Source organism: Lagopus leucura, unplaced genomic scaffold, assembly GCF_019238085.1.
Source record: "Lagopus leucura isolate 7727_CA_CO unplaced genomic scaffold, USGS_WTPT01 Super-Scaffold_100021, whole genome shotgun sequence".
Taxonomy (NCBI): Eukaryota; Metazoa; Chordata; class Aves; order Galliformes; family Phasianidae; genus Lagopus; species Lagopus leucura.
Genome location: NW_024962274.1, coordinates 8011520 through 8029217, shown reverse-complemented (window position 1 = coordinate 8029217; position 17698 = coordinate 8011520). Strand labels below are relative to the sequence as shown.

The 17698-nt window shown below is 43.5% G+C and overlaps 1 protein-coding gene across 3 annotated transcripts in view; it reads right to left on the bottom strand.

Moving 5' to 3' along the window:
• EPHA4 (EPH receptor A4) overlaps window positions 1–17698 on the bottom strand; it is a 202412-nt gene that overhangs the window by 171678 nt on the left and 13036 nt on the right. Inside the window, exon 1 of one of the 3 annotated variants that reach the window (XM_042878586.1) lies at window positions 1980–1999. The exons of the other annotated variants lie outside the window; for them this stretch is intronic. The gene's annotated coding sequence lies outside the window, so the exon portion shown is untranslated. Of the gene's footprint in view, window positions 1–1979; window positions 2000–17698 lie in introns of those variants that run through there. 3 annotated transcript variants of the gene reach the window in all.

Genomic DNA, 17698 nt, shown 5'->3' with positions numbered 1-17698 from the left:
TCCACATCTTCTCACATCCTTTAGAGCCTTCCCATGGGTGATAACAGTCCTAGACCAGCCACAGGAGGTGAAATACATGTGCTTAATTCAGAAATTTCTTTCAGCTTAACTAACTGCACTCTGATTTCACAGGGTGTGAACAATTTTAAAGAGCTGGGGATTCTCCTTGTGTTACGTGAATTATTTACCACAGTGGTGCCACAGGCTCTATTTTTGAAGAGAAACTTCAGGTCACTGTCCTTAAATTACTTCTATCAAAAAACAGGACTTAGACAAGGAACAGAAGAGCACAGCAAGGTGTGCATATCCCCTGGCTCAGGTCAGCTCAGGGATGCACCTGCACCTCCAGGCATTAGTTACAGAAACCACAAAGCATCTCATGGAGGAAAACACTCTAAAATTATATTTTTTTCAAGAGGTTTGTAAAGAGTTTTCTCCTTTGCCTGGAAGAAAACCATACAGTGAATGACAGCAAAAAAAAGAAACAAGAAGGTTCACTAAATGCAGGACTGTCACAGTTTCTTCCACATACGCATCCAAACCATACTCATTCATCAGCAATCAGCCATCCTTCTTCAAAAGAAAACTGCTCTGTAGCTAACGTTGCCTCCTGCTGTCCTTGCTCATTAGCAGAGGTGTCCCTCTCCCAGTTTCTCCCAGTAAATTCAACAGAGGAGTCTGAGTCACAAGTACTCCCGAAGGAGTAGGATCTTCCCAAGGCACCCAAAGGAGCAGAGCAACACTGCTGAAAAGACAAACAGACACACATGGCTGCAGCCACATCCTAACTCTGAGAGGCACTTCCCATAAATAACTCGATTCCCTTCAGAGAAGTCGCTATAATGCACGTCGATGTAAACGAGACCAGAAGCGGCCTGACACTGAACAACAGAACACCCAGTTGGAATTAGTTTTTCTGGTTTCCTTCTGGGAGTATAATTTTGCATTATACATAATCGTTAAATAGCATTTTATATCTTCTTTATCTTTTTAAAAATTCTTATACAGCTTTATAGCCAAGAAAAACAAAAAAAAGTAGGAAGGATATCTAGACTGAAGATACCTCTGGAATTACTTTGAAAAATATTTTTTTAATCTTTTCTGTATCACAAAAAACCCCTTTATCTTAAAGCAAGTACATTCAGGTGATGAATCACTGCCTTAGCTGAGATTTTGCAGTCCATGATTGAGTCATAAAGGAGAATAAAGCTGAGAACTGAACCAGGGGAGCCGACAGTTGAGAGGACTGGGACATCAGCAGTCGGCTCTGGGCAAAAAAACACCAACACAGCACAAAGGATAAAAGAACAATTATCAAGGCCAAATAAAGGCAGTCAGCTCTGACAGTCCAACCCCATGAGACTGGATATAACCTTTTTTTTTTTTAATGCGTCATTCTAATCTGATATTGACAAAGATTTTTATGTCCTCTGATCTCTTTCCCTGAAAAAGACTGATGCTCTTTTTAAATTAAAGCTTCGTGTTTCACATCTCTATATTTTTCAGGAAACAGAAATTTTTCTTCTTCAAAAGCTTCCCACAGGTTTTGTATTGTCCCAGATTTCAACTTTCCCATCACTTGAGCAAAGATCATGTATAACAGACTTTTTTCCTGTTTAAGTGATGTTTTAAGAATTGAAGGTCTGTCTTCTTCTTTGGGGGTTTAAATTTTATATTTATGCCTTCTCAGCCCTAGGCCTTCTCATTCCCCAATTTATTTTCCCACTTACTTCAAGCCATCAACCTATCTCTGCCATTAGCTCTGATTTATAACGCCTAGGAACACAATCCAATCATGAATCTTTCTTGGGAATGCCATCCTGGCATGAGAAAAGCACCCCATTTAGTACTCTTTCTAGGGTAGAAAACATGAAGTTTCCAGGGCTATCAAAAACATGAGAGGCTCTTTTGTCTAATATTCCCATTCCGACCCTTGCAATGCATCAGCTTGGCAGAGGGCAGGCCCATCAGGCACTTACAGGTAGGGAGGAAAGGGATTTCCTGTCTCGCAAAACGAAGACTTCAAACACTCCCTTTCCACAACCGGATTCAACTGAGACCTTGCAAACTTCTTCCCTAAAAGAAGAGAAAGACCAGTTTACAAAGCAGTCAGAAGCCAAGGTAAGGGAGATCTGGAATTCAAACTCGCAGCCTGAACCAGGCAGAGCAGGTCTCAGTGTTGCAATTCAGACACACATCTCACCTGGGTCATCCAGAGGTCTCTGTGCAGCTATCCTCTCCAATTTCCATTCTCGCATTAAGAAATCTTTCAATTTCCTATTTCTTACTGTGAGCAAATACACAAAAAAACAAACCCCAATTTTTTCACCTACACTCCTCCCATGAGGATTCTACATCATGCTTGTGGTCGGCCTATGCTTTTGTTATGTATTTCATGTGAGTGCTGTAGAGAAAGACATTTCATCTTCCAATTTAAAACAATGCGGAGAGAGGCTGGAAAGCATTGTCCCACTTTACCTCAAAGCTTGCAAAACTGGAACTGCAAACAAAGAGAACTGGATTTATTTATTCAGCCAATTTCACGATCTCACTTGTGTTATTGCTTACTTTTTCCCATCTTTATCAGTTGTCCACTTCTGCTGTAAATCTGCTAAACAGAGTGGAGGAGGGCTGTAAAATGATCTTACGATTTATTACACTGCTTTTGCAGGATGAGGTTCTGTGATGCAGAATGCAGAAGATTCCTGTGGAAACATGAGCCCTCTTTGGTCATTTTGATCTTTTCAGCTAAAACTTTCTGAAGTTACATTAAGTGACATAGGAGCCTAACCCCTCTATCCTGCAGTGGAACTCGTGCCTACTGTTGATGTTGCTTTTGAAAATAGGATATAGAGTGCAGATATATATGATGCTACATAAAAATATCAAGTACAATTCACTTAGAAGTTGTTAGAACAATTCTGCAGTGTAGTTTTATAGCCAAGAGTCACTATTTCAGTCTGAATACTTTGGCAATTTTGTATAGGAAGTGTCCTATCTTTCTGTGCAGTTTCATACTGTGTTCTCCTGAATACCAATGAAAATTCATCTTGGACACTGTAGTGCAAAGAAGAGCAGATTAATATATACTGATATGCCACTTGTCATAAAAAGTCTTGCCAGCAGTTCTCACACATCTCTCCTCTATTGTTTTGTCTAATCAATAATAAGACTTATCTCTGACTTTTACATGAAAATGGAAAAGAGGGAACACTTACCCATCTTGTAAAACACAGTGCTCTTCTGAGAAATGTTTGGCAGATACTGCTTCTTACAGTAACACTTTACTTTAATGGTACTTTAATGCTGAATTGACAGTGGAAGTCCCATAGAAATGTTCAAGGCATCCACATTAATGCTAAATAAAAGTCATTATGATTTTAGAGATATGCCAGGACAGAAATATCTAACCTGGCAGACACCCTGATTGCACGAGGGGGAGATGCTTGCTAACCTCTGGAAACAGCTGCCAGCCGTAGAGATGCAATGATCTCTTACATGTATACAGAACTTTCCTTACGAAAGTCCTCAGCCCTCCCTAACAGACTGCTTTGTGTTTCCTATTAAAATCAAAGTTGCTCTTGGGTCACTTCTGGGGCGGAGGGGCAGCAGACAGACAGGCAGCAGGAACATGATACATAAACAGCACTGGTGGTAACAGAGATGTCTTGCTGAGGACGAGCTCTGCAAAGGATCCTTCGGTCACCTCACAGCAGCCAGAAGAAATTGTGCTGTAGCAAACTAATTTCTTATCTTCAATGTGCAAGAGAGAAGCACAGCATAAAACTTACTGAGATTTGGGACGGGATGCAAACAATGAGTTTAAATCACTGATAGTTTGAATCCCTTACTAGAACACAGAAACCCTGAGCCAGTTGCTGAACTTACTCCCCACTCCTGTCTGCCACAGCATGAGGGCAAAATGAGCCTGTTCCTGCGGCTGCTGTACTCCGGCAGGGGCACGCATCTGCCCCAGCAATACCAAACGGAATCACACTTTCACAACCTTGGATACAGGAGAGATGCAGCAACATACCAGTATGGTTACTACCATTGGAAACAACAGCAACAACAACATCAAAAAAAAGCATTTTACAGACAGTGAACTAAGCCACAAAGAGCGAGTCTAGCATCACTAACTGCAGGCTGTCTTCTATAGGCATTTTTCCCTCCCTTCCCTCCAACATCCCTTCACGTGGGACCAGACAAAAGTTGTGGTTCTCCAATTTGTATTTTCATCTCCCAAAGTCAAAGGTAGTTTCCAAGATGAGAAAGTCTAAATTTAACAACGTGGGCATGTAGCTATGTAGGAGAGTCCTACCTCTGGGGGCAAAGATTGGATTTGATCCTGAAGCAGGAAAGTAATCTTTCTTTCAAATGCCTATTCTTAAAAAGCTGGCTGTGTATGATCTAAGTTCAATTGCACTTTCAATCCTCTTCATCTCCTTTTCTTCATTTAAAGTGCTGTCTCAAGCCAACCCTCAACAAACCATCAATTTGCTGAATGAGCTGTGTAAAAATCACCAGTGAAAAGCAGAAAAGCCCCAAGTGCTCAGAGCCATCAACCTCGTGTTTCAGGGCTTTGTGGGCAGAGAGCAGCTTGGTGTGGGATCTGCCACACAGATCCCTCTGAAGTGCTCACGCAGAGCTCCTGTGTTGAGCCTGCTGGACATTCAGAGCTCAGATAAGTGAGAAAAGTTTCTATGTTGAGACGGAGAGAATTACTCAGGAAACGTGGGCATGTGTAGCCCTTACCTCAGAATCTACGCCCTCAGTATTTCTGATCATTGGCTGCTACAAAACTGGCAGGAAAATACTGCCAACTTTAAAGATTTGAGCGGCTCAATTAAGTCATTTCCATTTCACATAATAAAGCTCAAATGTAATTAATAAAAAAGATGTGGCAATCTCTGCAATAATATTTCATATTTACTGTTGGAGAAACAATCACTTAAAAAGGTTAACTGGGCTCTGAAGGTGCAATGGAAAAGAATAAATTCTGAGGCAAGTTCAAATTCAGTTATGGGCTGCAGCACAGTTCAGGCCACGTCAGTAAGGCGAGACAGCCTCCTCGTGTGCAATAACTACAGAGACAGTTTCTCCATCTGCAGAAGAGATAATGGTGTTGACCTTCTTCATGTATTCCTATGACATCTACCAAAGACTACATAACAAATAATTCCATCTCAGACTAGAATCCCATGAAGTTTCTATGCAAGAGTGCAATTGGAAAATAATCTTTTTCTCTCCCAGCATAAAGGCTGACAGCACCACAAGAAATTCGGGGACGAAGACATCCTAGTAGAAAATTTAGGCAATCTTTGTTAAACAACAGCAGGATCTGAAAACTAAGCAACAGCAAGGGATGTTACCATCATTACCAGCGCTGAACTGGTTTCATTTCCTGAGATGAGCCTAACTAACATTTTACCTATTTATATAGTTAGCAAATGCTTACATTTTAAAACTGAATCTTACAGAAGAAGTTGAGTATTCTTTTTTACAACCATGGAAGCCTCTGGCAGGTAACACAAGAGCTGTGCCTCCTACCATGCAGATAAAAGAGCGGGGGCCAGAATATCTTCATTTTGCATTTTATGAGTTGAAAATTACCAGCAGAAAACTGGGACAAAGATCATTAAAAATACATCCCAAAGGCAACATGTGCAATGCATTTCTATTAGAAGTGTAGGGTGTTTAGACACTGTGAGGCAAGCTGAATCTACCTACTGGCAGCTGCACTGTTAAATCAACAGGAAACAAACCTCCCAAATCTATTTTTGCTGCGTCTTCTTCCAGCCCATAAGATTTCTTCCCTACATTTCAGACAGAGGAGGTTTAGAAGCTTAAGAAGCTTAAACAGATTTGCTAAGAACTTGACTACTGCTGCTTTGAGAAGAGAAGCCATGAGCAAAGAAGATGAAGAGGAAAATAAGGCACACTAAGTAAGCATACTTGGAATAGCGCGATCCTAAAACACAGTTCTTACATTACAGGACTGTATGACTCTCTTCCAGCTTCCTTGGATTATTTGGCCTCAATTTGATAGCTTAATAGCACAGAATACAAAAGCTCATATATAAAAGCACCACCAATTGAAAAGTACAGAAATTCATGCCTAGTCATTCCTTTCTAACATCAGCTACATTCTTGCAGAAGGTAGCGTTAAATCTGCCACAAGAAGGTCAAAACCACACAAAGAAGATAAATCACAGCATCGCTATGTGGACCTGTCTAAAGGTTAAGGATCTAAAGGACAAGCAGATACTCTAAAATATAAACAGCCCCTAGGGGATAATTATTTAAGCAACTCCATTTGAGCAGTCCTGAACAGATGGTTTAGTAGGTATATCGACTATTGCTGTGCTTTGTGAAACTATTTATTACCCACTGAGACTGGGAACAAATGATACTGTAGACGTGTAGCTGGTTATATCTCTAATCCTGTACTGCCTAGCAATATCTACTGACCCAGAAATATATTCCCAGATGTATCATCTCCCAGAGGCAGTAGCTCCTTAAAGAAACATCAGATAATGTCCTGCAGGTATGAATTCTGAGCAGACCAGCCACAAAACTGGTTGTTCAGTGGAATTTCCTAGCCACTCAAAATATTAGCAACTGCTGCACAGTTCATGCACCTGAGATAATAGTGAAACTGCTGGCACTATATAAAAGATTCACCAAGTTTACACTTGGCTGCGAAAGCAGGGCTCGCTGCTGTGGCTGTTGGCTAATGGTCCGAGCTTCTTCAAGCACAAATACTTTTGCATTTCTTCCAAACAGCACGCTTATGCAGTGTATTTCACCTGAACTCTTTCCAGGTGCCCAACAACTCACTGGCAGGGAGCACAACTGCTCTGAAAACACACGGGACAGCAAAGTTCTCCCTGCTAAGCCTGTGGAAGGGAGGGAATCTACAGCTGTGTATGGCGGCCAGACCAGATCTGTGTCACTGACTTCCCACTGTCTTACATCAGCAGTGAGTAGCAAATTGGGTTACACTTACGTGCCCAGCAGAACAAGCAGTGATGCTTCCCACGAGCCAGCTGGTTAAATAGGACATGCAGTAGCTGCACTGGGTGGGAGCTCAGAAGCTGCTGGCTCAGAGAACTCTCAGTGGAACTGCAGCTCTTTGGTGTGATCTCAAAGACAGCCTGTGGTAATCTCTGCAGTTCAGCCCTACAATACTTTCCTAGGATCAGCTCTTTTAGAGTCACTAATTCCCGTGAAGTTCCAACCATTTGCTCTTTTGCTCCTCTTCATCTATCCTTCAGGTATGCAAAAGAAGCCCATTCCCAGCACAGCCACCAGTGATAACTTACCTCCCCTCTGTCATAATGGCATCTTTCCTAAGGGAATGTTTTGAGAAATGTTGTCCCTGTGAGATCTGTGGTTTTGATGTGCAGTGAGGACCTTTGGACATCTGGGCCGTACAGAGGACCGCCAGGAGCCGGCAAGCTCTACCAGCACATGGACAGACCAGCTGCACCAGCACACCTGATCCTTCCCAGAAGCAGTGAATTTACTGTGTGTGTCATCCAGAGGATTGATGTGAACACAGAGAGCTGGCATGTCCCAGAAGTACTGCGCAGTGCACATGGAAACCATGTGTGCGAGGTGGAAGCAAAGCTGTCATTCCCTAAAGGTCAGTGTGCTACATCATGCAGCACATGCTCAAGACAGCATGTAGCAATGCCAGGGCTCAGCCCTGCACCTCCTCCTCACGTACCCAGCTGCGAGGCAGTCACAGATGCATATTAGTGAGGCAGAAAGCCATCCAGCCCTGAGGAGAGGCAGCAAGCTGCAGCCACCTGCCCTATAAGTCACTGGGTCAAGTTGCCAGACAGCAAAGCTGGACATCCTTCCCTCCAAAGACAAGCCTTGCTGCTACCAGCAGCTGTCACAGCCCCAGTGTGGCACTTAGGACAGGCCCGGAACTGCAAGGTCCCCCCAAGCTCCTGGCAGTTTGAGGAGCCAGCAGTGGGGCCTCTGACCAAAAGGGAACATGTGTCCCCTGATGAAGCAAGGAACAGGGGAGTGAGCAGGGATGCATTTACACCTCAGCATGCCAAAATGTCACCACGGGGGGACAAGGAAACTGAAATAGTGATATAAGAGCAATTGTCCAGACATTAGTTTGGATTAGAGCAGGAGAAGAGAGAAGAGTTCACAAGTGAAATTCCCAATACTGACACTGGCCGCCCAGCTTAGCTATGCAAATGCAATTCTCCCTCCTTGCGGATCCCCAGAAGTGGCTCCGGGCCCCCTGCTCTGCTGGGGTTGGGTCAGGTGGCCTCCACAACTGTTCTGAGATCCTGTGAACATAAAGTGTCTCCAGAAGGCACCCACATAATCAACAGAAGATGAAAGAGATATCTCATGTGATTCAGTGCCAGCAAACAGCAGCATGAAAGTATATCCCATTCCATATTTGGGCTCCTCGGTTTCAGAGTCGGGGTATATTCAAAGCTCAAGATTTAGGTCTCAAAACACTACATCAGATACTTGGGTCTGGTATTGCAAAAACTGGGCTCCACGTGGGCTGCAATCGGTGTTCTATGCAGAGGGAATTTCACCACTCCTGTGCTTTTATCACCTTATCCCAGAGAGAGACTATCCTTTTTCTTTTCTAAGCCTAAGCAAGAAAATGGCTGCTAAAAAATTCAGAACCCCTGACAATTTGGACAATCTTCCACTAATCTTCTCTTCAGGGTGCCCACAATCCTTTAAAGCATGACAAGCTGACAGAGGGAGCTCTTTTATGGTCTCTCAGTACTGTATCTTTATAAACTGGGCTCTTCTGTATGCAGCAGAAAACCTGGGATGGCAGAAGTCGGACAAAGCAAGGTGGAAACAGGCACTTTTAACGGTGTCTGAGGAGGCCACCAGATGAAAGGAAAAGATCTGGACCCAATAATATGATTCTTTACATACAGAGGGAAAAGCAGCTACAAGAATTTATTCAAAAATGATCCCCCATGCCTCCTAATCTACCTACGCAGGGTTACAAAAAAAAATTGGCACTCAAATCATTGCTGCAAAAACAGCTCAGCAGAGAACACAGCCCTGCCTTCATCGCCAGGTTAGTTGTTATTTGCAGGGCAGCCAAACCGATGTGCCGTTGGCACGTGCAGAACGTTGCAGCTCCAGGCAGCGCTGGGTGAAGTGGGGTTGAGCAAATTGTACGGCTGCATGTGCAACAAAAACTGAGTTAATTCCCCCCCCTTTTTTTTTTTGTAATTTAATTTCATCTCTGTTTATATAATGCCACCCTGACTGCTTCCAAAGTGCTACCGGGGGGAGAACATGCTCCAACACCAGCCACCACCAAGCTCATTATAAGCTCTAACTTGGCTGGATACGCTCCACAGATCAGCAGCATACATGTCAGCTGCACCTTCTAAGAAACCAGCTCTGAAACATTTCCAAATGTAAACTTTACACTGTTTAATTTTTTCTTTTTTTTTTTTTTAACTGGAACATCTGATATTTAGTGAATTTAAGGACATCACAATGGTGAATTCACTGCCTGGCACGTGGTATTCTAACTTCTAAAGATGACCAACATCCCCCAAGAAACATCCAAACCAGGAAGTTCTCTCAGCACTCTCAGTGTAAAAATGGGAATAATCACGAGAGCACTTGGAGGATCAAAAACAAGATCTGAGATTCTATGCAAAATACGAAAGTTCAATTGTATGGCTAAAACCACATTTTTAAGTATTACTGCATACTGTACAATACATAGGAGAGCAGAGAAATTTTACAACTTAATGAAATTGTTTTCAAATGAACTATTACATGAACACTAATAGCATTCCTATTTACCAAACTTACATATTGCATTACAATGGGCTCAAAAAAAAAGATGTCTGAAAATGAAACCCCTCAATTAATAAAACAATTTCTAAAGCTATTCAGTTATGTTTTCTTTTTAAATGATGGCAATACTTCTGAAGTCAGTCAGTGTGCACACACACAGCTCTGCTACGCTCCTGAGACAGCAGGATTGCAGGGAGCACCTCTGCTTAAAGAAGGCTCCTTTTAAAAAAGACTGTCATCCAGAAGCTGCCTACTGATGCTATTTCATCCTTCTTAACAATTATCAAAGATGAAAACAGAAACTGACTAAACTAATAGGCTTTGAAGCACCCTTTCATCTATTTAAGAAACGGTTGCAATCCTATTGCCATCATTTTGCAGTGTTTTATAGCTTCCTGCAATTTTAAGTAAAATATCTATCTGCTTGAAGCAAGGTACAGGTATTTCCAAATTAGAAATAGCTGAAAGTTCATCTCCCTCCTTCTTGTACAGCTCTCAGCAATCACAGCAGGGAAGGCTGATGCAGGGTCTCATTTGCTGCACTGCAGGGTGCTTTGGGGACTGCCCGAGGCTGCAGTGCAGCAGGACAGGCCTTGGGAGCATCGATGGGGGCAGTCAGTCCCAGCGCCTGCACAGCAAGTGAAACAACAAGGGTAAGGCCTCCTGTTCTGTGCTACAGGATGAGTAGCCACTAAAGAACTATCAATCAGACTGGCAGTACCCAGCATGCCTGCACGTGGGCAAAGACACGAGTGGATTAACCGAGCCAAACATGCTTCCGAATGGGAAAGCACACGGAGCACTGCTGCTCATCAGAGAGGAATAAAAACAGAAATGAACAAAACTTCTGTTTGTCTTTGTCTGGGGAACTGCTTGGATGGGATTTTGGGAAATGAGTATTGCTGCACACACAAGCATTTAGTAGTGGGAAAAAAGGGAAATAAAATTGGTTATATAAAAAAAATAATCTTACTGCCTTCTCCTCATCCCTATCATTGCTAAATGGAGGAAGACTCGATAGGAATCCTGATGTTTGCACTAAAGCATCTGCACGGAGCTGGGAGTGAAGAAGGGAAAAGAAACAACAAAAAGGAAAGAAAAGCCAGTGCAGACTCAGGAGCTGCTGTGCAATTGCAGCTCACAGCAGCCTGCCCGGGACACGCAAGGAAGCGCCCGCTGTGACAGCTGCCCTGTGCACCTCCAAGGCAGGGTTTGGAGCCAGGCGCCGATGGGCTGCGGCAGCAGCACAGCGCTCCTGTTTATGCAGCCCCATATTTAAATGCTCTGTTGAAAGGAGGCTTTTGTTTTGAATGCTCCTGTCAGTGCTTGCTTTTAACAGGAAATCAATATATCATTTGTTTTCTAGAAAGTAGACACCTGTCCTTCAGGACTCGCTCAGCTAAGTTTAGCGCTGGAGGAAAATTGAGCAGTTTTGACCTAACTTCTCTCTCTCCGTGAATGTCACTCTCTTTACCCAGGGGACGTGAGATGAGTGAAAAGCGAAAGGAATGAACATAGGGGTATAAGTTATACCTAATACTACCTATGGATGAATTACCAGCTCTTAAATTCTTAAGAGTGATGCTGGCAATGCAGAAATTCCAGGGCAAGTTAAAAGCAATTAAAAAAAGATAAGAGAAACATGATCCTTTCCTCTTGTGTTTGGCTTTTGGACCAGCAGCATGAGGAACGAGAGGGCTGGTAAGGCTGGGGCCTCACGCTTTTCCCTACAGGTGGGCACAGACCAGGTTTGGCAAGAACTTGGCAGTGGGAGGGCCTGGGGGTTGACTTCTCTCCTCATATCAGTTCAGATCTTAACAGGTTACATCGAAGAGATTCTTGACCTAAAAAGAGAGGGATGAAGCATCTTAATCATCCCCACATTAAGGTGAGGAGTTTCAAGGGTTTCTGGATGAAACCAGACCTGCAAAAACCATAGAATCATTAAGGCTGAGAAAGACCACTAAGATCACCTAGTCCAGGAGCAGTCCCTGGTCTGTTCCAAAGCAGATGCAGCAGCAACCACTTAGCACCATAAAAGCAGCCAGAAGAAAACAGCTTGAATCCTCCCCTCTTCCCGAATTAAAGGCAAAAGCACTGTCTTGTTGCAAGATGTTTATTTACAGCTGCTTAGAGCACAGTGCAAACAAACATCTTGCAGCAAGGTGTCAGATGGCTTCCTGATACAGCTACAGAGTTTGCAATGCTCCAGGAACTACTGGCAATGTCAGCGCTAGCGTGAGTCACTGTGAGGATACTCTGCATGAGATATAGTGTCATTTGCCCAGCTTCATCACTCCTCCCGTGGAAAAGTAACGTTTGAAAAGACAGAGCATCTGATTTGCAGTCCTAGCAAGAAATAAATCATGTACAGTAAGTGACAAAGGAGAAGAATTTTGAAAGCTGCAGTTTGTATTTACAGGGCAGTGGAGATGAAGGAGTAAAAATACAGTAAATAGCAGTTCCATAGGCACACTTAGGGAATCCACACGTAAAAAGATGACTTTGAAGATCAGATTCAAGCACTGGATAAATTATACTGAATCATGCATATAGAATGTTGAATCACTCTTAATAGAATCACAGAATAGCCAGGGTCGGAAGGGACCTCAAGGATCATGAATCTCCAACCCCCCTGCTACAGGCAGGGCTACCAACTTCAACATTTAATACTAGACCAGGCTGCCCAGGGCCCCATCCAACCTGGCCTTGAACACCTTCAGGGATGGAGCACCTCCCTGAGCAGTCTATTCCAGCACCTTGCCACTCTCATAGTAAAGAACTTCCCCCTGACATCCAACCTAAATCATCCCTCCCTTGACTTAAAACCATTTCCCCTCATCCTGCTGTTATCTACCCTTTCAAAGAGTTGACTCCCCTCCTGTTTGCAAGCTCCCTTTACGTACCTGAAAGGCTGCAATGAGGTCACCCTGCAGCCTTCTTTTCTCTGGGCTGAACAAGCCCAGATTCCTCAGCCAGTCCTCTTAGGGCAGGTGCTCCAGCCCTCTGATCACCTCTGTGGCTCTCCTCTGGACCCTCTCCAACAGCTCTCCGTCTTTCTGACTCGGTTACCTCTTATTATTATTGATACTATTTAATTCATTAACTGCGATATCCTCTTTCAGTGTGTCTTCTCACCCCACATAAACTAAAGCGCGCCATCTGTGACATTAGAATGTCTCTGAGGTGAGAAAACTCAGCCTTTAATCATGAACAGCAGCCCTTACAGATAGGCAGAGGCAGTACAGACATTTCCTCCCCTTGTTCACTGAACACAGCATGTCCTTTACGCTGCAGATGCAAACATCTCCCCGTGTGACTGCAGCACTAAGGAGCATTCAGCATGGCATGAAGGTTATCTCATAGAAACCATTCACCATCTTTGCCTCTAACACAATAGAGGGGCAAAGGAGGGAGCCTGATGGGAGCTGAGAAAGAAGCAAGCTCCAAGTGAAATCAGTCTCTCCCAGCACAGAGACGTGGAGCGACAGAGGGAGCAGCACAGCCATGCAGCCCTGCTGCAGCTCCACTTGCTGGGAGAGTTAGAGCACCCAGCCTGCTGCCACTGAGAGCTCAGCCCATGGGTAGCAGGGCACCACCTGAAAGCAGAGCCCATTCAGCAGTAGCACTAGATGCATCCACTCAGCATCGAGAGAAGAAAAGATGCAATACCTTGCAACATCATCACCAGAGAAGCACCACATGGGACCAAAGGCACCTTTAAGTGGCAATAAGAAAGCAGTTCAAGCCATTGGGGGTACTTTCTTCACCTGAAGTTGGCAGAGCAGTTGCGTTTATAACGTGGGCTCAACCATCAGGGCTGCATCCAGCAGCTCTGTGGTTTAAAACAATCTAGTTAACTTGGGTAAAGACAGCTGCTCCTCAGTAGGGCTGAAACAAGCTTGGATTTGTTTGCCAGAACAAGCGCAATTACTTAGAAGCATTGATGTCAAGGATCCCCACCAGTTTAGCTGGATCAGCCTCCAAGCCTCTTGTTAAACCAGATTATTTTTTTGTTGTTGGTTTTTATTTTTTTGTTTTGCATACGTGGCATAGAACATACATTCTATACCATTCGCATCCAAGCACTTCCATCACTCCTGGCAAAAAGCTGATGAACGTGTCAGGCCTGTCATGTCTCGACAAGCCTCCTTGCGTGGTCTGACTGTAGCTCTCAAGTATTTAGCTTGCTTTCACCTCACTGCTGCTTTGCTTTTGGCTGTTAATTCCCAAACTAATAATCCCCAACCTGAACTTGTTCCCGTTTCTTTCTTATTTTCCTTCAGGTTATTCACTTTCTACCGCTGCACAGCTTCACACAGAATACTTTCTCCTCTCAACCACCTTCAGTAACGCTGGCATGCAGCAACATCAATAGAGGAGTGGAATACAGAAGTGCCCTCAGTGCTATACACTGACATCCCAATTAATAAAGGATATTATGATTTTGGTACTCTAGAAAGCTGCCATTCAAGGCACCTCATGTCCTTTTCAAATGACAAATCGGATTCCCTTTTATCCTCCGAAGAAAGTGTGGAGCCAAACTTTCATGGCCCATCTTAATCATAAAGGGATTTCTGATGGGACTTACATATATGTACACACAACAATCTTGCATGCTTTATTTTTAATTTCTACAAACATTGTACAATCAAGATCCAAGAGAAAAATAAAAGCCCTTTTGGGGCCTATTTTGTTTGATTTGTTTTAGAAAAAAGATTTACAGCAATTAAATCCCCAGTTATCAATAACAACGAGTATCTACACACTTATCACCTCTTAAGTAGAGCTAAGTCTTCCCTAATTTACAGCAATTCCAGTTTCAGAGCAATTGTTTAGACTTGATACAGCAATCCCGTTCCATCATCTCATTTCGAGTCCCACTGCTACAGACGTGAGCAGTGAGTGATGCACTCCTATGGCAAAAAGTCAGTAACTCCATCTTCCACTCATGCAAAGAATCCTTTTTAATTTTGATTTTTGTAAAGGGCTACTTTGAATGGAAATTAGAAGCAAGGGACTAGGAACTCCATCCCCCAGTCTATTCTGTACTCAAAGAATAATCAAGTATTGTAAAGCAGAAACTATGTCACTGAACCTTAAAAACAAAATCCCTCTGTGTGCAAAGAACCACGGAGAGAAAAATCTCCATTGTTGGCTATTAAAATACAAGTATTTCCAGAATTTAGTAAGAGGATATCAAAAGGAAACTGGCTTTTGTCTCCTATAGGAAAAATATAATGTAGCAGCTACAAAACAACTCTCAGATCTTGTTTTTTGTGTACAAAACCAAGAAAACCTCAGAGGAAATTACTTCCAGAATCACCAGTAACTGCTGAAACGCGTCTCCAGTGGAGAGCAGGATACCAATCCTTATTTTTTCAGGTCACTAACGCACGCCCAAAGAGACCCTACTCCAGCATAACCCTGAGACACTGAAATCTCAGGAGCACTGCTTTCCTGTCATGGTGAAATGAAAGCTGCTGGTGGCAGTGAGCCTCCTGGTAGGTGCAGGTCCAGGTAACTGCATAACAGCTACTGTCAAGCCTGGTGCACTCATTTACTAGAAGGAGGAAAAAAAAAAAGCAAAGAGTACTTTGCCCAGAAAAACATGAAACAAAGAAAAGCTATTTTTAAGGACCTATTTCTCATTGCCACTACAGCTTGTGAAGTCTCAGCACTGCCTTCAACATCCCATTGGGAAACTCAGGACCAGGAATGGAGAGGCAAGAAATGGAAAACACCCAGAATAAAGCTGAACTTCCTTAGCTGCTTAAAAAGCTAGAAAATAAAATACAAATCATTTCAAATACTTTCTTATTTATGACAGTTACTTTGCACACTTCTGCCTAATAAATTCGAGAATGCTTCAGAAAGGAAAGATTCCTTCAGCAGATGCCCAAGCAAGGAGGTAGGAAAGCACCAGGTACCCTTCATCTTCTCGACAGAGCTTCTGTGCACCACCCATCACCACAAACTCACTGTACAGCTCATCTCACAGAAGTACCTGTAAATGTAAGCCTTTGCTCCTGTGTCCTTTCCATCCTCACCTACTGAAGTGCAGTGCAGCTAGGCACACTTGTATCTACCGTGTGTAGGCTGACACACGTGAAGCAAAAGACAGCTGAAAGATAGCTAAATAAATCAAAGAAAAGCCAAGAATATGCATCCTCTGTGTTCTGCAAGACGTGGTCAGAGCTAACAGGGTGGCTGTAAACTGACAAAATAATCCCTCTGGGTGTGCAGTCCTGTATGCAGGCAGTGACCCACAATGACATAAATACTGATTAAAAAAAACAATCCCCAACTAATTAACAGGATAATCTGCAGCTTTTAACAGAATGAAGAATGCTCAGGCAGAGGTGCAACAGTGATGCCTGGTGGCTTTGAAGAGTTATGTCATCAGATTAGCAAGTGATTCTTGTGGACTTTTTTTTTTTGTAAACTCTGTATTTATTTGTTTGTGGGGGTATTTTTGCTTGTTTGTTTGTTTTTAGAAGGAAGGAATTTGTCTTAGGTGGTTTTGGTTGTTGTTTTGGGTTTTTTTTGTTTGTTTGTTTTAATAGCAGTTCAGTTTTTGCAGGTCTGGAAAAGGATGAATTCAGGAAAATCTATACAGCTACAGAGGTGATGCAGGCAGGAACTTGGAGCTGCCAGCTCTGGCCATCAGCCTTCACAGCACGTTTCTGGAGAAAGGAAGATGGATGAGCAGGTGGGCTGCTGACAGACCCACACAGAACAGCGATGCTAGACATCACCCTGCCTTCAGGTTGTATTTGCACTAATCTGCACTTGTACACATACTTGTGTGCATGTGCCAACATACAGCATCCTGAAGCTCCTGCACCCAAGTGCCAGGGCACAAATTGTCATTCACATACCTCCCACAGGGAGTGTCCTTGTACCCATCCACAGCAGATGGTGGAGACTTTTGCTGGGCCTATTTCTTGCACCATGGTACACATTTAAATTTAGAGACTGAGCTACCCCCAGTCCCAGAGAGCTTTCCTCAAGAGGAAGGGGCTCACCAACAACAGGCCAGTAATCAGCAACAAGCAGCAACAACAGAAAGGAGCATAAGTGGAATGACAGTGGCCCTGGCTGGGGGCTCTGCTTGCAGCTCTAAGATACCAAGGGAGCAAGAGGCAGCTGTGACACCACCTGCACCTTCCAGCAGAGCCGGGTGCTGCTCCTGGGAGAGGGCTACATTCAGCAGCAACTGCATCAATCTGGGAACCATTCACATGTGCTGGGAAGCAAAGGGCAGGATGGGCCCTCGTAGGGGGGCATCAGCCTTCTGTCTGCACCGCGTCCTTCAGCAGGACACCAGGTCACTGCTAAGCCCTGCTGACACTTCTGCCCCAGACAAGCACAGGCAGGAACTACAGCCTTTCCAACAGCAGTTCAGCTCATTCCTTTTTGGAGCATTGTTTTATTGCAAACAGGTCTTTCCAGACAAGCCCGGTTCTGTTCTAGACCTACTCGAGCCCATGGCCTGTGGCATTTTGTGGCATTTAATAACCTTTGCTTATAAAGGTATAGCCAAGCTTAGAAACACTTGAAATAATCCAGAAGACCAGTCTCAAGCTAACAGAGTAGAGGAGCAGACCAAGAAAGCATCCTTTACACATTTGCTCTGCTATGGGTCCTATAATTCCAGTGGTTTGAGAATTTTTTTTTTCTTTTTTTTTCCTCCCATCTTCCCCCACCTCTCTTTTTTCTTCCTTGTAAAGCCCTCTCTTGTCCACAAAAGCTGTCATCAGATTTGCAGGAACAAAACTGCAAATTACTAACCACATAACATAGAGCAAAAAGGTGAACAAAAGTAATTATGCCAAAAAGCAACCTAGATCTCATCAGTTAACCACAAACA